This window comes from Erinaceus europaeus, chromosome 10, assembly GCF_950295315.1.
Source record: "Erinaceus europaeus chromosome 10, mEriEur2.1, whole genome shotgun sequence".
NCBI classification, from domain to species: domain Eukaryota; kingdom Metazoa; phylum Chordata; class Mammalia; order Eulipotyphla; family Erinaceidae; genus Erinaceus; species Erinaceus europaeus.
The window spans coordinates 39,634,496-39,654,957 of NC_080171.1; the positions used below are offsets into that span (position 1 = coordinate 39,634,496).

Consider the following 20,462-nt stretch of genomic DNA (forward strand, 5'->3'; position numbering starts at 1 on the left):
AGATGGGAGGGGGAGACAGAGCAGCAGAGAGCCTGAGAGACAGTTGCAACACTGCTTCGCCACTTGCAAAGCTTTCCCCCTGCAGGTGGGAGCCGAGGTCACGAACCTGGGTCCTTGTGCATTGTTAACATGTTTACTCAACCAGATGTGCCACCACTTGGCCCCTCAACCAAATCTTTAGTCAAGCAGTCTTCTGAGTCCCTCAAGGGACACTGAAAGCAACACAATTGTATGCTACATATAACATGACTAATATAATAATCGAAAGTTATAGTGGAAAATTTCATAGGAGAAACTCTTCTACTAAAGACCCTAAGAACCTCCTAGAAGTAGCCTGGTGATGCTGCAGTAGGGAGGGTATTGACCTGAGAACTGGGCTTCCACTTTCTAGTTTGAAGTTTTAACCCTGGGTTAACTATTGCAGACAGCATCCTGGTTTCTATAGGTACAAAAGAGCCTGGTTGCACAAGATGATTGCTAAGCTTCCCCCAAGGTTAAAGATTCTGAAACTGATTCTACATGTTGGCAAGCTATGCATGGTACATCCTGGGGCCAAATGCAACTACACCCTTTTGCATCTGCACTGTGTACAGATTCTCCTGCTGCAGCACTGGAGTTGAGTTAGTGCAACAGAGATCAAAAGTATCTGTCATTTTACAGAAAAAGTTTGCTGGCCACTGGCCATAGCTCTACAGGCTTATGACTTTGTGTCTGCCTTTGTTATACAACCCAGGTGGGAACTGTTATTATTTTAACAGCTGACCCCAGTCTCTCTTAGGGGGAGAACCATCTGCATTTAAGAAAATGCCTTGCTCATCTACTTGGAGTAGAAGTTTAATCATAAGCATTGAACATGAGCCAAAGACAACCAAGGAGTTGGCCAGGCCCTTCTGAGGAGGCCATGATTTGCTCCTGGGAGGGAAATGGTTTTTATGTCTAGGTCAACATGGTGTGTTATGGGGCCAGTAGAGTAGGACAGGGACATGAACCATAAAACAGGCTAATTAAGTGGAATTAGGAATCAGAAGCTAGAGGCACCATGGGAAAGGAAAGCTCATTGGAATTCCATGGGTTCTTATGAGGGCTTTATTCTTCCATACCTGTGTATTGGGGACCTGAATCTATTCCAAGGGGAGGGGGAGTGTTTACAAGTGCCTAAGTAAAGGTAAATTCTTGAGATGGGTCTGTATTTACACTATGCTCTTTTCAGTTCTGCTCCTGAATGAGTCACTACTACTCATCTTGTATTTGAGTGGCATAGTTGTCCCTGCCTGTCCTCAATGAACATATTTGACTGTGACTGTTTTGCTAATTTGGCAAAGACTAGGGAAATTCTAATCCTGTTCTTTAATATTTTGACCATCCCTCCCATCTAGCAGCTTAATGAGTTTGCTCTCTGCTCCTTTAAGTAAGTCACTGATGAAAATGTTAAACAGAACCCAGGCTCAGAAATGTGCATACCAATGTAATCTTGAGTCCAGAGACTTTTCCAGCTCTGTTGCACAGTGAATTTGGGGCCTCTACAGTGGTTTTGCATAAATGAATAATGCATAGAACAGGACTGAACTGTGTCTTCTAACAGCTTATGAGTGCCCATTAGTCTTTCTCATTGCCAGTTTTTCAAGAGAATAAGAATTATTAAAAAAAAGTTTCCAGGGGTTTAGGCGGTACTTGCAGCGGGTTAAGCGCACATAGTGTAAAGCGCAAAGGCTGGTGTAAGAATCCCGGTTCAAGCCCGCGGCTCCCCACCTCCAGGGGAGTCGATTCACAGGTAGTGAAGCAGGTCTGTAGGTGTCTATCTTTCTCTCCCCCTCTCTGCCTTCCCCTCCTCTCTTGATTTCTCTCTGTCCTATCCAACAACAAACGACATCAACAACAGCAATAATAACCACAACAAGGCTACAACAACAAGGGCAACAAAAGAAAAAAAAAATGGCCTCCAGGAGCAGTGGATTCATGGTGCAGGCACTGAGCCCTAGCAATAACTCTGGAGGCAAAAAGAAAAAAAGTTTCCTATGCAAAAAAATCCACAAGACATAAGCTAAATGGATTTAACTTGACCACTGAGATGCTGCTGTTCTTGAATTAAGAAAAGGTGACAGTTCTTAGCCTGGAGTTGACTCTAAGTCAATCTGACATTTGGATGATAAAGAGGGGCAGTGTCAGGAGAAAGGTGAATTTTTCCTGGCTTTTAGGTAGAAGGAAACTCGTGTGTGTGTGTGTGTGTGTGTGTGTGTGTGTGTGTGTGTAGGGATGTGGGGGGAAGTATCTCAGTAAGCTAGGAATGTGAACTGTCTTGGAACATGTTATCCAAGTAGGATTTTAATTTTTGTTTTTGTGTGTGTGTGTTTGTGAAGGATAGAGAGAGAGAGAGAGAGGAGAGAAGAGAGAGAGGGAGGAGAGAGAGAACACACATCAAAGCTTCATTCGATGTGGTAAGGGGCAGGCTTGAACCTGGGTCATGTGCATGCCAAAGCAGTGCACTCTATCTATCTATCTATCTATCTATCTATCTATCTATCTATCTATCTATCTATCTATTTTAGTTTCTTTATTGGGGGATTAATGTTTTATAGTCAACAGTAAATACAATAGTTTGTACATCCCCGTTTTCCACATAACAATACAACCCCCAATACAACGTCCTCTGCCATCCTATTCTAGGACCTGTACGTTCCCCCTCCACACCCCACCCCAGAGTCTTTTACTTTGGTGCAATACACCAACTCCAGTCCAAGTTCTGCTTAGTGTTTTCTGATCTTGTTTTTCATCTTCTGCCTGTGAGTGAGGAGTGTACTATTCAAGTCAACTCTTTTGCTAGCCCCAAAGCAGGATGTTTAAGCAGCTCTGCTTATTTGATCTTGTCAAACTTCTGAGTCAAAACTCCTTGTCAAACTTTTACTGTCTCATTTTTATAGGGTAGGCTGGGCTGGGCAGGCCAGGGCAGGGCAGGACTTCAGTGTCTGTCTGTGTGGGGAGACCTTCGTGATCTTCTGGGTTACATTTCCCCGGCTTCCTGGTGCATCATCAGGGCTGACCCAGACTCACTCCTGCTCTCTGCCTCACCTCCACTGGTCAGCCTCCAATCTCTGTCAGTTCTCTTGTTGCTGCTCTCCCTGATGCCTATAGCCTTCACTTTTGACTGTAGCCAGAAAGTAACTATACTTTATTTATGGGAATGGGAAAATAAAATAAAGTTATTTAAATCATTTTACTGGGGGAGGGTTAATGGCTTACAGTATAGTTGTTGATACACAGGTACAATTGCTCATCTCTCCTTGACAGGTGTCTGCACAATACTCTCACTCCAACTTAGGTCCTAGAAAAAGGACATTTTAAGTTTGAAGTGGATTAATACATTTAAAATATCTACTTTATGGTATAATTTACTTTATGGTTTTCAGACGTGTTGAGTCATAATTAAGGAAACTAGTCAAACTAACTGAGATTTACTTTTTCTAATCTTGCCTTTGTAGCATGTTTATTTTACATATTCACTCATTTGGAGGAGGCAGAAGAAAGCTGCTGCCTTAAGGATAAGCTTTTTACAAATTTAACAGTGGTTTACAGGATTATAAGATTACAGGGGTACCTGGAAGCAACCCAGGTGTCCAACAACAGATGAGTGACTGAGCAAGTTGTGGTGTATATACACAATGGAATACTACTTATCTATTAAAATGGTGATTTCACCATTGTTTTAAGGCCATCTTGGATGGAGCTTGAAAGAATCATATTAAGGGACATAAGTCAGAAACAAAAGAATGAGTATGGGATGATCTCACTCATAGGTAGAAATTGAAAAACAAGATCAGAAAAGAAAACACTAAGCAGAACTTGGACTAGAGCTGGTATATTGCACCAAAGTAAAAAGACTTTGGGGTGGATGGTGGTGGTGGGGGAGGGTCAGATCCTGGAACAGGATGGCAGAGGACCTAGTGGGGGTTGTATGTTATACATGTACAAACTATTGTGTTTACTGTTGATTGTAAAACATTAATTCCCCACTAAAGAAATAAAAAAAGAAGAGAAAATTGAGACCTCATGCATTCTAGCTGTGCTCTACCTGTTGTACTACTTCCTGCACCATATATAATGTTTCGTCATTAAATAATCAGCTTGTAGAGAATACTAAAAGAGCTTTTCGGTGTGGTTTTTTTAAGGAGTTAACAGAAGAACTATAATGATAGCTCTAATATTATCAAATACTTTACATTTCACATTTGCTACCTAGTGTTGGAAAAGGATCCCCCAAATATTTGCATGCCAGCTACTTATTGCACAGGTATAATTTTTTTTACAATCTCCAATTTGAATTCAAACCTTGGTTCTTCCTTGCACAATGTTCATAGGAAATAAAATTGAAAATAATGTAAAAAAAGATTACAGGGGTATAGTTCTTTTTTTAAAATTTTATTTATTTTCCCTTTTGTTGCCCTTATTGTTTTTATTGTTGTAGTTATTATTGTTGTCATCATTGTTAGATAGGACAGAGAGAAATGGAGAGAGGAGGAGAAGACAGAGAGGGGGAGAGAAAGATAGACACCTGCAGACTTGCTTCACTGCCTGTGAAGCAACTCCACTGCAGGTGGGGAGTTGGGGGCTTGAACCAGGATCCTTACCCAGGTCCTTGGGCTTCGCACCAGGTGCGCTTAACCTGCTGTGCTACTGCCCGACTCCCCAGCGGTATAGTTCTATACTGCAACCACCACCAAAGTTCTGTGCACCCCAACCCCATACACACACTCCTCTATGATAACCACCATAACAATTTTGACTTTCTAAAAAATATTGATTTTATTATTTATTAATGAGAGAGGATAAGAGAGAGTGAGAGAGAGAGAATGAACACCAGAGCATCCCTCTGGCTCATACAATGCAGGGAACCAAACTTGGGACTGCATGCTTTTTTTTTTTTAATTGGAATTAGTGGCTTAATGTTTTATCCATAGTGCTACTTTGGTAAGTTCATGTGTTTGAAAGACCATCCTCTAGCTGGCTTCTACCTCCTTACTTCCTTTACTGAGCATACTTGCTACATATCTTCCTTTATCATAAAACATCCAGGTGTGTCAGAACTAGCCATGGATTGCACATAATGTTTAGGAAGGATTGACGACTTTATACAAAACTCTAAGGAAATGTAATGTTAAAGTGCTCTGACTTTACTTTTGGCCATTTAATTCAAGGTTCATTTTTTGACTTCTAGGATTTTCACTCATCTTCCTGCCAGCTAGGTCTATTTCTACCACTCCCTTCATAGTGAAGCCTTCTATGCTCTGTTCAAGCACTGTGAAGACCTGCCTACCCACTGCCTAGGATGAGGAGTCAAATGTGTTCTTGGTAGGTTCCTAGGCTCTCACCTTACTTTGTCTCTTCTCAGGTGTCTGATACTCACTACACTGTCTCCCATCCAAGTACTAACGAGGCCCGACCCTGCTTAGCTTCCGAGATCAGACGAGATCGGGCGTGTTCAGGGTGGTATGGCCGTAGACAACTCACTACACTGTATACCTTGACCTCTTAGACAACATCTGTAAATGCACCATAAAATAATACCCGCCTTACTATAAATTCATCTACTCTGACTGCTTTCTCAGATGATGTTAACCTCTTTTATTTATTTATTTATTTATTTTTTATTACCAGGTTCCTGCTCCTCTCTGGCTTATGAAGGTGCTGGGGATTGAACTTGGGACCTTTGATGCCTCAGGCATGAAAAGTTTTTTTGCATAACTATTATGCTATCTCCCCAGCCCAATATTAATTTTTTGGCTCAGTCACCTTCCCTTATTTATATCACAGACTTGAAAAATTTAGACCTATGGTTGCCTTCTCTATGCCTCCTACAGCTAGGCAAACAATTAGACCAAACTCATGCTCTATCTCTGTGTTATAGATTTCTAGCCCTATTGTCCCCATCAGTAATCACAGTTTAGAAAACCAATAGCAGTGATATATACTTTTTTGTTTAATTAATTATTTTCTGTCAGAGCACTGCTCAATTCTAGCTTATGACCTGGAACCTTTATGCCTCAGGATCAAAGTCTTTTTGCATAACTGCTATGCTATCTCCCCAGCTCCCCTCTCTCTATTTTATTATTATGATTTAGAAAGAGGAAAGAGAATAGGGCAAGAGAAAAGGAATGAGAGGGAAAGAGAGACATCTTAGCCAGCTTCATCCCTGCAGGTGTGGACCAAGGGCTCTAAGCCAGATAACTAGTGCATAGTAATGCATGTGCTTTACCACCTGGGCCCTATGTCTCTCTATATTTTTATTACCCCACTGGTTTAAAAATGTTAACATATACTTATAATGCCTATGTATATGTAAAATATTTTAATATACTGCTGCATGAGTATTTTACACACACACACACACACACACACACACACACACACACACACACACACACACACACACCTCTGAAAGAACTTTAAGAATAGATTTGGAGATGAGCCCTTGAAGAAAGCAGAACATATAAAGGACTATAGCTTTTGAATGTTTTCAGGGAGAACTGCCTCCTCGATCTGGCTTTTCTTGAGTTTAGGTTTACTAAGTGGTAAAAGTTTAAATGTTCATCTTTCCTGAGCAAATGTACTTTTCTCATCTCTGCCTCAGCAGCTTATTATGTTACCCACATTTATATCATTTATAGAAGAGTGATAATGCAGGCTCTCTAATACACTGTGGGAGAGAGGGGAAATAAGTACAGTATTCATAAAAGGTAACTTGATAAGACTTATGAGGAGTTTTAAATATTTGGATCACTTGACTCCATGGCTTAATTAATTAATTTTTCTTTATTGGGGGATTAATGGTTTCCATTGTCGGTAAAATACAGTAGTTTGTACATGTGTAAAATTTCTCAGTTTTCCACTTAATAGTCTAACCACCCCTACCCTCCGGTCCTCCTCTGGCATCATGTTTCCAGACCTGAACACTCCCCATGATTCTATTTCTTGGAGCTTATTTTCAAAAAAGAAAATTACACACATACATTGTGCATGTATGGTGTAATTTTCATTTAAAAAAGGAATAGGAACAACTTAAAATATGGAAATAAAAGAATGATTAATGAATTATTTTCTATCCATACATAAAGCTATGTGATGCCACCTATAAAAAATACAGAGAAAATGTTAACAATTTCATGTTAAGTAAAAAATTAAGATGTATAATTATCTTCTCAATTAGGTCAGTGCAGTAGTCAGGGAAAGGCTAAAAGAAATATACTGCAATGTTAACAATTGTCTAATAATTGTGGGCAATATGTTTTTCATTATTTCTACTTTTGTTTATATATGACAAAATATATTGTTGCAAAGTATCATCTCTGTTTACTTGAGTTTAACCAGTATCATGCAATTCTTTCTTACTGTCCTTTTATAGTACTTGAACTACATATACATACACATATACATATATATTTTAGATTAATTTATTTGTAAATTAAAGGGAGAGAGAGAGATCCAGAGCATCACTCTAGTATGCAGAGTGCTGTGGGTTGAATTTGGGACCTCATGTTGAGAGTCCAAAACTATCCACTGCACCACTTTTTGGGCTCCTATTTTTTTTATTTTTATTTAGAAAATGGAAATATTGGCAAGACCATAGATAAGAGTGGTACAATTCCACACAGTTCTTACCACCAGTACTCTGTATCCAATCCCCTCCCTTGAAAGCTTTCCTATTCTTTACCCTCTGGGAACATGGGCCCAGGATCATTATGGGGTGCAGAAGGTGGAAGGTCTGGCTTCTGTAATTGCTTCCTCACTGAACATGGGCATTGGCAGGTCGATCCATACTCCCAGCCTGTCTCTCTCTTTCCCTAGTGGGGCAAGGGTATGGGGAGGTGAGATTCCAGCACACATTGGCAGGGTCATCTTCTCCTGTTTTGCATCTATTTAAAAAGCATGTTACAGAAGAAAATTTAAGAAACTAACATAAAAATAATTGAGTAAAAGTTCTATTATTTTCTGTAGCCTAGTCTTGCTCACTCCTCTTTGGAGGCTATTTGCTACACCTGACAAAATGTCATATTTGAGCTAATAAACTTGTATATTAACTTCATTTTTTTTCATTTTGTATATTAACTTCTTAAAGCTATGGTATCCTTAAGGTTGTAACCATAAGGAAAACTCTCTGATGGGATCACTTACCTGTTTGTTTGTTAGAACCTACGACACTTGATTTTTAGCCCTTCCTTACTTAGAGACAGGCTCTAGATGTTATTTGTTCCCTTCAAATTTTGGGGGTTGAAAAATACAGTATTGGGTACTGGGCAGTAGCACAGCAGGTTAAGCACACATGGAGCAAAGCACAAGAACCAGCATAAGGACCCCGGTTCGAGCCCCTGGCTCCCCACCTTCAGGGGAGTCGCTTCACAGACGGTGAAGCAGGTCTGCAGGTGTCTTATCTTTTTCACCCCCTCTCCTCTCTGTCTTCCCCTCCTCTCTCCATTTCTTGCTGTCCTGTCCAACAAAAAGGACATCAGTAACAACAACAATAATAACTACAACAATAAAAACAAGGGCAACAAAAGGGAATATATATATATGTGTGTGTGTGTGTGTGTGTGTGTGTGTGTATACATATGAATGAGATTGAATGATAGGACTAGATTTCACCTTCCTACCTTTCCACTATCCTCTGTAGCATTAGAACATACATTTCCTGAGGAGAAATTTCCTAGATGAAAATAACCAATGGTCACATCCCTGTGAAAGATAACCTAGAAGTTCATCTATTGGGAATAGGATGTTTTTAATGGTGCATTTATATAAGTTGGGTTAGTTGATTCTGATTAAGGTTTTATTTCTCTAGAGTAATGGTACATAACATTTTTTTATGATAAATGGCATTCATATCTAGATGTCTGTCTACTTGTATAGAGATAGCTTGATCTCAAGGAAAAAAATTAAAATATGACTAGCAGTAGTCTCTGATTTTTTTTTTTATGTATAGGTGCCTGTACTTCATGAATGTATAACTTAGAATTAATCAGGACAAAAGGATGTGCAGTTAGGAAATGGCTCAGAGATAGAAGTTGCATTTGTAAGATCTTGAGTTCATTTTCTGATATACCAGAGTGGTGCTCTAGTTCTCCTTTCCAAATAAATAAATATTTAAAATAGTATAAGTTGCCAATTGGTTTTTAAAAACCCAACCCAACTTCTATTTTTTCATCTTTTCTCTTTGTTCCTCCTCACATTCTAAACCTATGGGTTGTCAGAAAGGTCATGACATGTTTTTTGCATAGAAAAACACAGAAAAATATGTCACGACTTTTCCAACAACCAAATATTTCACCAGGAGAAGACTAATAACATTCTTCTGTGGGGTGTGTTTATAACAGTGGCGGATGTTTATCCAAACTCCTTTTTAAAAAAAATTTCTTTTAGCGTAAAAAATTTCCCTGAGAGGATTCTATAAGAGGTGGATGGCTAGGAAATGGAGTTGTTCTTGGCTGCTGCAGACTTACTAACAGGACCAGGGGCTGTTGCTGGACCCAAGCCTCCCTAGCCAATTCCCATTATGAGCACCTGCAGCCTAATGGGAGCACTGGGAGAATACTCTCTTCACCCCCACCTCCAGATGGACTGCTGCTCCCTTGGAGAGGAGGAACAGCATCACAAACTGCCAATACAGACATTGGTTAGGGAGATAATTAAGTGCATTGTCAATAATTCATATTCTCCCTAACTGAATATGTGCTGAGTAGCTGGACAATGCTATACTAACATGCAGGAGAGTCACTGACATTCTTCCCCCCACTGAGGATAATGAACTGGGTAAGAGATTAATATGCCCAAAGACTGCAGCTAATTATAAGCCCCAAATAGCACTAAAAAAAAGTACATGATTCAAATAGATCTTGTACTTAGAACTGCTTTGAATAATTAACACTTGAATACAAAATGGGCCCTCTCTGACAGCTTTGCCAAAGCAGAAGATTTTTTTCTAGAAGGTCCAGTGGTGCCAGGATACCAAGTATTTAGTTAGTGGGACTGTTATGATTTTCAGTTATCTTGCCCTCACTGTTGTCCAATGACAATGAATAAATATTTGAACTGGCAGTAGTGCAAATGGTAGAGCAGACGATGGAGCACAGCCCCCTGGAGGGCCACAGTGGTAGAAGAGACCTGAATAAATAGTCCAAAGCATGGTTTACAAAAGTTGACTAAAAGAGGGCTTAGTTCTCTATTGGATTCTAATTCTTTCCCAAGCCCTCTGATTCTAATAGTGGAATATTATAATAGGCAAGTTGTTTCTAGTTCTCCATCCTTCTCCAGGCCAACCAGCATCTGGAAGTATCAAATGAACACACATAGTTGAGTGTTTGTAAGGATCAGTCACTACTTCTGTGCATTCATGCACTTATTCTTTTTGGAGCTTACATATTAAAAGAAAGGCAACAAGAGAAGAATTAGGTGGTTCTTAGGATATAAGTAAAATATACATCTTTAATTTTCTTTTCTTTTGTTTGACAGGACAGAGAAAAATTGAGAGGGGAAGGGGGGAAAGGAGGAGAAAGAGAGATACCTGCAGATCTGCTTACCATCTGTGAAACTTACCCTTGCTGGTGGGGAATAGGGGCTTGACCACAGGCCCATGCATATGGCAATGTGTGTGCTCAGTCAGTGTGTGCTCAATCAGGTGCACCACTGTTCAGCCTCAAAATGCACATCTTTTTTTTTTTTTTTCAAAATACACATCTTTAATAAATGCATGAAGCAACCACAGAAATGCAGCTTCCCTGAGGACTGATTATTTTCCTTTCATTTTGTGTTTGTTGGGCTGTTTGTGTACCATCCCTGAATCAAGAGTATTGCTTGACACATGAAGGATGCCCCGCAAATAAATATTGAAGGAGACACCACACACATACACACACACACACACACACACACACACACACACACACACACACACACACACACACGTGAGATTAGAGAGAACAAGGAAGCAAGAAGGAAAAGAGAAAGGTCTTACTTTAGAAAGGTTACCAAGGGAGAGAGCATATTAGTAATGGACAGTGATGAGCTGAGTGATGATGACAGAACTAGCTAGCCATGTGAATGTTTCAGACAGAGGCCAAGAAAAGTTTATCTGATCAAGAAGGCTAGAGGGAATGTAGGGGATGGTGAATGGTTGAGACTAAGGAAATGAGGTCAGGATCCTGGGCAAGATCAGATCAAATACAGTTTTAGGCCACAGTGTGAGATCTGTATTCTAGTCTGAGTAGTGGGGAGTCATGGGAAGCTTTATGAGAAAAGATCTAGCATATTGTGATCTTCTTAAAATGATCACTGTCGGGCGGGGGAAACAGCATAATGGTTATGCAAACCGACTCTCATGCCTGAGGCTTCTAAGTTCCAGGTTCAGTCCCCCACACCACCATAAGCCTGAGCTGAGCAGTGCTCTGGTGTTTCTCTCTCTCTCTCTGCATCTCTCTCAAAAATAAATTTAATTAAAAAATTAAAAAAACTGATCACTGTGTATGCTATGTCAATGTTTCCTTTTTATTAAAAAATTAAAATAATAATAATAAATAAGTAAATAGCTATTTTACAAAAAAAAAGTCTTACTGTCAAAGGTAGAAATGATTGCCTGTGTTAAGCCTTGAGAAACCAGGATTCCAGTAACACCTTTGAGAAACAATTTTTTGAGGAATGTACAAAAAGAAAAATAATAGGGATTAGCCAAAATCTTGGCTATAATGAGGAAGAAAAATGAGATCTGGAAGAAAATAGAGTAGATTGACAATAGGTGTGAGGTGAGGAAGAGAATAAATTTGGCTTGAGCACCTGAGTAGATGGTAATGGAAAAGTGCTCTCAGCAGCGAAATGGATGCAGCAGCAATAAGTGAATGTTTAACTGATCAGGTTATATAGTCCTTATGGTGCTTGTAATATAAGGACCCAGCAGAGATGTGACAGGTAATGCTAACCCTCCAGGAGCTTACGGTCTGGTAAGGGGACAGTCTCTACCCAACCTCACTAGAGAACAAACTCACAAAGTGACAAATTGTAGGGGAGAGAAATCTCTACCACAGAAATAGTTGCTTGGGCCTGAAAGAAACCAAGTTATAATCCTTCTCTCTATATTCATGTAGGCTTTTTTTTACTCTCTCTTTTCCAAATGAAAAAATTATGAGCATTCTTGTTACAGTTAGGGTTGCCAGATAAAATACAAGACTGAAATGGGAACCCAAGGACTATAGTTTCAGTTAGAGACAAATGAAAAACAAACCTGTTAGAAGGAGGAGATAGGAAAAAAAAAAAAAAAGCCTGCTTTTGGCTTGAGCACCAGCTAGATTAAAAGCCACATTAATAACAACAAAGATTCCCTGAGAATTTGTAACCTTAGCTGGTTTATAATTAGAATTCATGTCATCTACATGCTCTGGAAAATTCAACTTAAAGTAGTCTCAGGTATGTAGTCTCTCAAAACAACTGGTAGAAGTAGATGCAAATAATCGCTACAGAACTGTAATCTTAGATTTCAAAAGTATTCCTACAGTTATGTTTCTTTTTAAAGAAAAAATAGTTGGTCTTAAAAAACAAATTATACAAAGACACTGGGTACTGTAAGAGAAAGTGAACAGTAGCAGAGAGCAGAGTCAGGCCTGCAGAAACTGAAGAGACATAATGAGTGTGAAAAAAGAGAATCTTGAGAAAGGGGCTTGAAGCATTGATGAATGAATGAGCAGTAGTCATTTCGGTGATTGCTGAGGCAATGGCAGAACATTCTTTAAAATTTCTTTTTCTTCTAGTTTTTACAAAACTCATTTAATAATGATCTACATTATTAATAATTACAATGGGGGTCAGGCGGTGGCACACCCGGTTAAATGCACATGGTACTATGTGCAAGGACCTGTGCAAGGACCTGGGTTCGATCCCCCAGATCCCCACCTGCAGGAGGTGTGCTTCACAAGCAATGAAGCAGGTCTGCAGGTGTCTCTCTGTCTCTCTCCCTTTCTATCTCCCCCCCACGCCTCAATTTTTCTTTGTCCTATCTAGTAAAATGGAAAAAAAAGAAAAGATTACAAGGTATAGTTCCATGCCATACCCCCTCCCAAAGTTCTGTGCCTCCCCTCCACCCTAGATAACTTTCATAGTTCTTAGTCTTAGAGGCAGTTTGACTGTTTTATTTCTTTTAAGTTCATATGTTCAATTATCTATTGAAATCCCACAAATCTACTATTGTGTAATAAACTAAGCCATCCATTAGTTGACTTTCACTTCCTTACTTATTTCACTAAGCCTAAACACCTCCAGTGATTTCAGTGAAATTTCAATGAAAGACTTGAAATTATAAAATATAAGAGCCAAAGGGAAATTAACTTTAAGACCAGTTCAAATTAGGTTTAAGACTCAGTACCTGAAACATTTCTCTGGTCTGTCTTGAGTATCCTCTCACTTTTGTGAAAGAATGGTCTTATTTGTTTTTCTGAGCTTTGATAGATGTTGCATTGCTACTATAGTTGACATACATTTGGGGTAGATTGAATGGTAAGCATCAGCCATAGTCAGGGACTGTTTTACTCTTCTCTGCAATCCCAGTGCCTAATGTTTTACTCAAAAAGGTATTTTGAATGTTACTATATTTAAGCTAGAGCTACAATTGTGACTAGTTCTCAGTGTAATATGACACTTCGGGTCTAGAAAGAAATGCAGTAAGTAGAAGTCATTGCAATGAATCTTGTGTGGTCCGTGTTGCAAATGGAATAATGAACAATTTGTTAGAAAGAAAATGGGATGACTCCCAAGTCCAAATGTAGTGAGGGCTGGGTTTGTGTGTGTGAGAGAGAGAGCAGTTAAAGTATGATTCTTTACTGATGTGAGAGGATTAGATGAGACCTGAATGTGATTTTGAGGGAGAGAAGAGGTAGAATCTTCCCAAATGGGAAGTCCTGCAAGTAGAAACAACTAAATCTAAGGAAATGATTCCTCTAGTAAGGAGCTCATGAGAGTCCCCCTAAGAAGCTATAGAAGGAGTAATAAGAGTTTGTCAGAATGCAGCACAGTCTTCCTTGCCTTAACAACACACACACATTTTAACATAAAAGAGTTAGGAAAGTACAGAAATGTATTTGAAGAGTTTGATGCTACTAGAGTGAAAAGTAGATGTTGGGATGCAAGGAAATAAGAGACGAGAAAAAGATAACCAAAGAAATGAGTGACTGGATCATGGAGAAGTGTTTATGTCATGCTTAGAAGTACCAACTTTCTCCCAGAGCCATGGGAGATCATTTTATATGTGTAGGATGTTTGTCATGATTGGGTTTAAACTTTATAAGGAACACCAGTGCTGGTTGCAATACAGAAAATTGGGTTTCAAGAGTGAAAGAGTACTAGAAAAAGACCAAAATTAGGAAGACCACTTAGAAGACTATTACAGTGTCCAGGTGAACTATGTTGGTGGAGATGGGATTGAATTAGACAGTGTGTAAGCTATTCAGGGAGTAGAAATGTTTTGGTGATCATTTTGGGAAGAATCATACCAGTCAGTCAGTCAGTCAGTCAGTCAGTCAGTCAGTCAGTCAGTCAAACACACACACACACACACACACACACACACACACACACACACACACACACGCATGTCCCAAACAATATGTTTGAGCGCTAATGCCTTATAGCTAGGAGTGTGGCCTTACTTGGAGTTAAGACCTTTTTATATGTAATGAAGTTACAGCTGACCTAGGCGATGACTACAATGAGAATAGTGAGTGTTTTAGTGGACACTATTGTTCCCTGTGTTTTTGACTTGATCTTTAAAAAACAGGAAAGATTGCTGTAGACCCAATTTCTAATTCATCTACTTCCTCATAGTGAAAAGAGGAATGGTCTATCACATATGATTGATGAGTCTGAGGGGAGGAACCTCAGGTCTAACAGACATGGGACATTTAATGAGGATGGGAGTGTAAGCTTACTTTTTTATAGATTAACACACACTTCATTTTAGGCAAGTAAGCATGTTGAGACTCTGACCTTTTTTTGTATGACTCTTCCTGCCTTGCTTCTGCCTCTGTCTCTTCCACTCCCTGCCTCCCCTCCCCCCCCTTTTTTTTAATGAAAGCATTGTTTAGCTCTGGCTTATGGAGTTGCTGGAAACTGAACTATAGACCTTGGAGCCTCAGTTATGAAAACTTTTACATATACACTATGCTACCTCTCCAGTCCTTCCTCTCCCAATTTTAGTGTTCACTTGGTTCTGAATTGTGGAGAATCATTTATTAAAAGTAATCATAGTTAATCATTAGTACTGTATTTATAACAAATCCGAGAAAGAGAGAAGAATTAAAAATTTTCTAGAATGGGGCTGGGCATTGGTGTAACCAGTTGAACATACTATGCATAAAGACCTGGGTTCAAGCCCCTGGTCCACACCTGTGGTGGTGCAGGGGGTGGGGTAGGGGAGCTTCATGAGTGGTGAAGCAGTGTTGCAGGTGTCTCTTTTTCTCTCTCCCTCTCTGTCCCCCCTCACCTCTCAATTTCTTTCTGTCCTATTAAATAAATTTTAAAACATTTCCTAGAATGTTGACTTGAGTAACTGAGTGGTTTTGAGTTTGAACCACATGACTCAAGTATAGGGGATGTTGGGAAAATGGGTAGGCAATGACAGTTTGACATAGGTGCTCATCTGTTTGCTGAATTAAAATTGTTATGACCTCATTTTAAGAATGAGTAAACTGGGGGCCAGAGCGGTGGCACATCTGGTTAATTGCACACACTACAGTGCGCAAGGACCCAGGTTCTAGCTCCTGGTCCTCACTTGCAGGAGAGAAACTTCAGAAGCAGTGAAGCAGGGCTGCAGGTGTCTCTCTGTCTCTCCCCTTCTATTACCCTCTCTCAATTTCTTTCTGTCTCTGTCTAATAAAAGATAAATTAAAAAAAAAGAGAATGAGCAAACTGAGCCCAAAGGAAGTTCTATGAACTGTCGAAAGCAAACACAGATTTAGAAACTTCAGCTTCCACAAACTCCAAGTGATTTCTTTATCTCATTCTCCATACCACCTCTAAGAGTATGTATCTTTGCTTGATAAAAAATATTCTCACACCTACTCTGCAGTCCAGTTATATAGCCTTATCATGCTTTTTAAGACCATTGAATGATGCCTCAAACTGGTTAGCAAAAGCCCACCTCACTATCAGCTAAAACAAATGACTGCCCAGGCCACAGACCTTGGGACACTTGAGCTGGGCCTTACAGCAGCAGTTTACCCAAGCCATTCAGTTAAGAGCCTTCTGTACCCCACCCCCACACACAAACACTGTGGGTCCCCAGAATATTTAATCACTGCAGTTTTTATTTCTAGACCTTGCCTGGAATCTCCAACCTATTCAGGATACTCTGCCAAAGCCAAAATCCTGGAGCAAAGCAACAATCCTTTGGATACTGAAAAGAAGCTGTTTGGTGCTATGGGAGCCAAACTGGAGAAAGCGAAGGGACTGGGCGTGCAGCCCTGCTGAAATAATAACTTTTATTACCTCTCCATTCAGACAGACAAGAGGAGGTTACAGGAAGCATGACTTTTCATTTCCTGACTCTGCTTAGGTGCATTGCACAGCCTCAGGATCTGAGGAAACTCTCCAACAAAATATATTGATAGAAAAGAAGGAAACCAAGGCAATACACACCCCTCCCCTATTGTGCCTAGACAGAAACAAGACAGCTAAATTTCCCCATTTACATTCCAGCATATTTTCAGGTCAATTCTTTTTGTCAAATGGCTGTTTTGTGTAAACAAACTAGGGCTGATGTAAGTTTTGTTATCTGATGTTATTGTTGTGGATGGGGTGGGGGGACTCAGTAGAGAATCTAATCACCATCTTGTGCAGTATGCTCTCAGGAGAGCAAAAACAGCCTCTTAGATTTTTAAAATGATATTGTGAAAGACTCTGCCTATTCATCATCAGGAATATTTTAAAGAAGTACTGTTTTCTTTTGTGTGTCTTTGAGTCGCTATAGAAACTGGACCACTTTCTGCTCATTAATCAAGAGGCACCAGCCACAGACTTCGGCCTCCCTCTCCCTCTGTTGGAGGCTTTGCTGATGCCTCTACCTTTCTACAACCTCATAGATTTTTGAAAATAGTCTTCAAAAAAAGTTCTCCTCGATCTGAAGGTTCCTGCTGCATCCAGTGTTTAATTTACTGTGACCTGTTTTTCTCTTTTAAATTATGTGGTGGCTTCCCCAGATAGGTATGTTTTGACTATTCCTTTCTTTAGGTATCTGTGGTTTTAGTTCTTATAGTTAATGGAAGGCTGTGCTGACTCTCTATAGTCCTATGGTAGATTATTAATGAAAACCATCCCTCTCCCTTTCCTTAGGTTTGTCATCATTTGGAAGTATGCACATTTCTTTTAATGTGTTTTCTAAGTTTTTTCCTTTTCCTACCCCTCGGTAGTACCCTCTTGGTTTTCATGTGTAACACTTGGACTACAGGAACAATGAGTGATGAATGCATAATTCTTCCCTTCCTTCCTTCCTTCCTTCCTTCCTTCCTTCCTTCCTTCCTTCCTTCTTTTCTTCATTCTCTTTCTTTTTTTACGTCCCTCCTTCTCCCCCCCTTCCTTCCTTCTTGCTCTATCACTTGTAAAACTGCTTCCTGCAGGTCATGATCAGGGGTTTGAACTTGGGTCTTTGCACATGGAACCATGTGTGGAAAGCACAATTTTTAATCATTCGATTGCCTGAAATTTGGTGGCTTTTTTTTTTTTTTTTTTTGGACTCTAGTAAGCTTCTGAATATTGGGTCTTTATGTCAATTGCTGGATACTTCTAAACATACTTGAGGATCAGGGAGGAAGTACCCTGATGGGTCTGCAATCTAGAAGCTACTAACTGGAATCTAGTTTAGAAATGTTTTGTTGGCTTGATCAGAAGTTTGATCCATATGATGATAAAAGGATTTTTTAAAAATTCTCACAAAATCATGCATTACCTTACATTCTTCCTGTGACAATTGACAGAGGCTGAGGGGCCACTGGGTCCTCTAGATCAGGGTGCCCTAGGGGCATGAGTCCCCAACCAGCTCAACAGACCAGGGGGCTCCTATAGGCATTTGAATCTGGGACCCTAAGTCCTGTCTATCTTCCAATTTTTTCCCCAGTTTTTACAGACTGAAACTGAGATCTAGAACTTTTCAGAACTGTAACTAAAGCATAATTAGTTAGTGGTTGTTTGAAAATTAATTACAGTTTTGCAAATTACTGCTAGCCCAGTGCTGTGATTGAGATACAGAGAAATTGAGAGTAGAGAGGAGAGTTACCCATTAACACCACTCATGAAGCTACCCCTGCCCCTGCAGGTGGGGACCTGGAGCATAAACCCTGGGACTTGTGCACTATAATGTGTGTGCTACTACCTGGAACCTCAAGATCTTCTGTTAATGTAATGGTTGGTTGAAGGCTAGGACTTGTGAGCTAGAGGAGAGAATGTTAGAAGCAGCACAATGAGCATGACAGTGATTTATCGACACTAATACAAGATCTGAAATACTTTTCTGTTTTTAGCTCCTTTCACAAAAAATGAATGGCATTTGTCTTGGTCTCCAGCACACAGTGAGTCTGCTCACTCACCTATCTCATCCCACACTAGAACAGCGCCCTGTGAGGGTGAGCCCCAAACCCTATTATGTGAATTATGCATATGTGTGTGCGTGATTTGTGTATAGCCCCAGAAGCACATGTACAGGTCTTGTGAGAGTAGGCAGTGAATGACCCAACAAAAAAAAGATGGCATTTTCTATGTTTTTGAGGGTCCTCTCCTCTCTCCCCCAAAAAGAACACTATTTAATAAACAAATTCTGGTTGTTTTGATACCACAGTAAAGCAAAAAGTTGGCCATGAAAGAGCACTCCAACTGTGGCAGCACTTAATATGAACACATGGGAAATGAACCTCTTATCATCATAGAATAGCTTAGCACCTGCCGGTGAAGCAGACTGCCCCAGATACATTATGTCTTAGGGGGTGGTGGTGTGGGGAGGTGTGTAGGACTGGAGCTACTTTGCTCTAGAGTCTACAATTGCTTTAACACAGGAGCTTTGTGATGACAGAGAAAAGATCCCCAAACAGCCCAACACCCAGTGTCTACAAATCTGTGCTCTTCTTCTTAATGAAGCTCCTGTGACTCCACACAACAGAATTCCAGGGGCCTTTCACAGTATGATTCAGTCCACACAATAACCAGCCAAACAGAAGGCTGCCAATTATCGGCTGAATTCGGGGAGATCTGTCTGTACCCTACCATGAAATACCTTGGACTGGCTATGTCTAGTAGCAGGTCTTTGGGATAATTGCTGACAATGTCTTCTCTTTCAAACACCCCAGGATCTGTTTTCAAGAGTTAGGTCTCCATTTGGCAAGGTTGGCTCTTCTGCAGTCAGCTGAGATTCTTCTCTTGGACACTACAATGGATTTTTCCCTCCAGGACCATTGTTCTCCCTGTGTTTCACAGCCCTCCAGGGGCCTTCATTCATACCAGCAGGTGATAAGCAATTTTCAAGTCCCTGGGTAATCATAGTAATTCAGCATTTTCCTTACTAGCACCTCTGAAAGGAGAAAGCGCATGAAAGCTGCTCATCTGCTGTTGTCTGTCTCCTGTAGGCTCTAAGCTTTTGTGCTCTGAATGAGCTATATTGTTAGTCTAAAGGATTAAATGAAAGAGCACATGCCATTCTTCCTAATGGTCACAAATTACAGAGATGAATGCTCAGTATGTCTTTCTTTGCTTTGAGAAAAAGTCACAGGCTCTATAGGAAAATCATTATTTCCACTCCTAGTTCCTGAGACTGCTGAATGGTCGGAGCACACATGAGTGCCTTGGTGTGTGATGCCCCTGCTTAGGGATGAGGCAGTTTTTATAGCATTGAGATATGTTAGGAATCTCCAATATTTTCTTGGCATTTTGCCACTGGTAGATGAGGAGCTGGGCTATAGAAATTTCAGATTTATTGAATAGAGAACAGGGTCCACTTTCCATGAAAACACCACCTCAAATATAAGATGGAGATCTTAACAATGGTGTCAAAGATGAAAGAGCTTGGGGTCCCCACACCTATGGACATCTAATCTTTGATAAGGGGGCCCAAAGGATTAAATGGAAAAAGGAGGCTCTCTTCAATAAAAGGTGCTGGGAAAACTGGGTTGTAACATGCAGAAGAATGAAATTGAACCACTTTATCTCACCAGAAACAAAAATCAACTCCAAATGGATCAAAGACCTAGATGTCAGACCAAAAACAATCAAATACCTAGAGGAAAACATTGGTAAAACAGTTTCCCACCCACACCTCAAGGACATCTTTGATGAATCAAACCCAATTGCAAGGAAGACTAAAGCAGAAACAAACCAATGGGACTACATCAAGTTGAAAAGCTTCTGCACATCCAAAGAAACTATCACACAAACAAAGAGACCCCTCACAGAATGGGAGAAGA

At 40.1% G+C, this 20,462-nt stretch overlaps 1 protein-coding gene across 1 annotated transcript in view; it reads right to left on the reverse strand.

Moving 5' to 3' along the window:
* The window catches only part of LOC132540957 (proprotein convertase subtilisin/kexin type 5-like), a 103,410-nt gene that overhangs the window by 32,111 nt on the left and 50,837 nt on the right, over nucleotides 1-20,462 (reverse strand). The window lies entirely within an intron of this gene.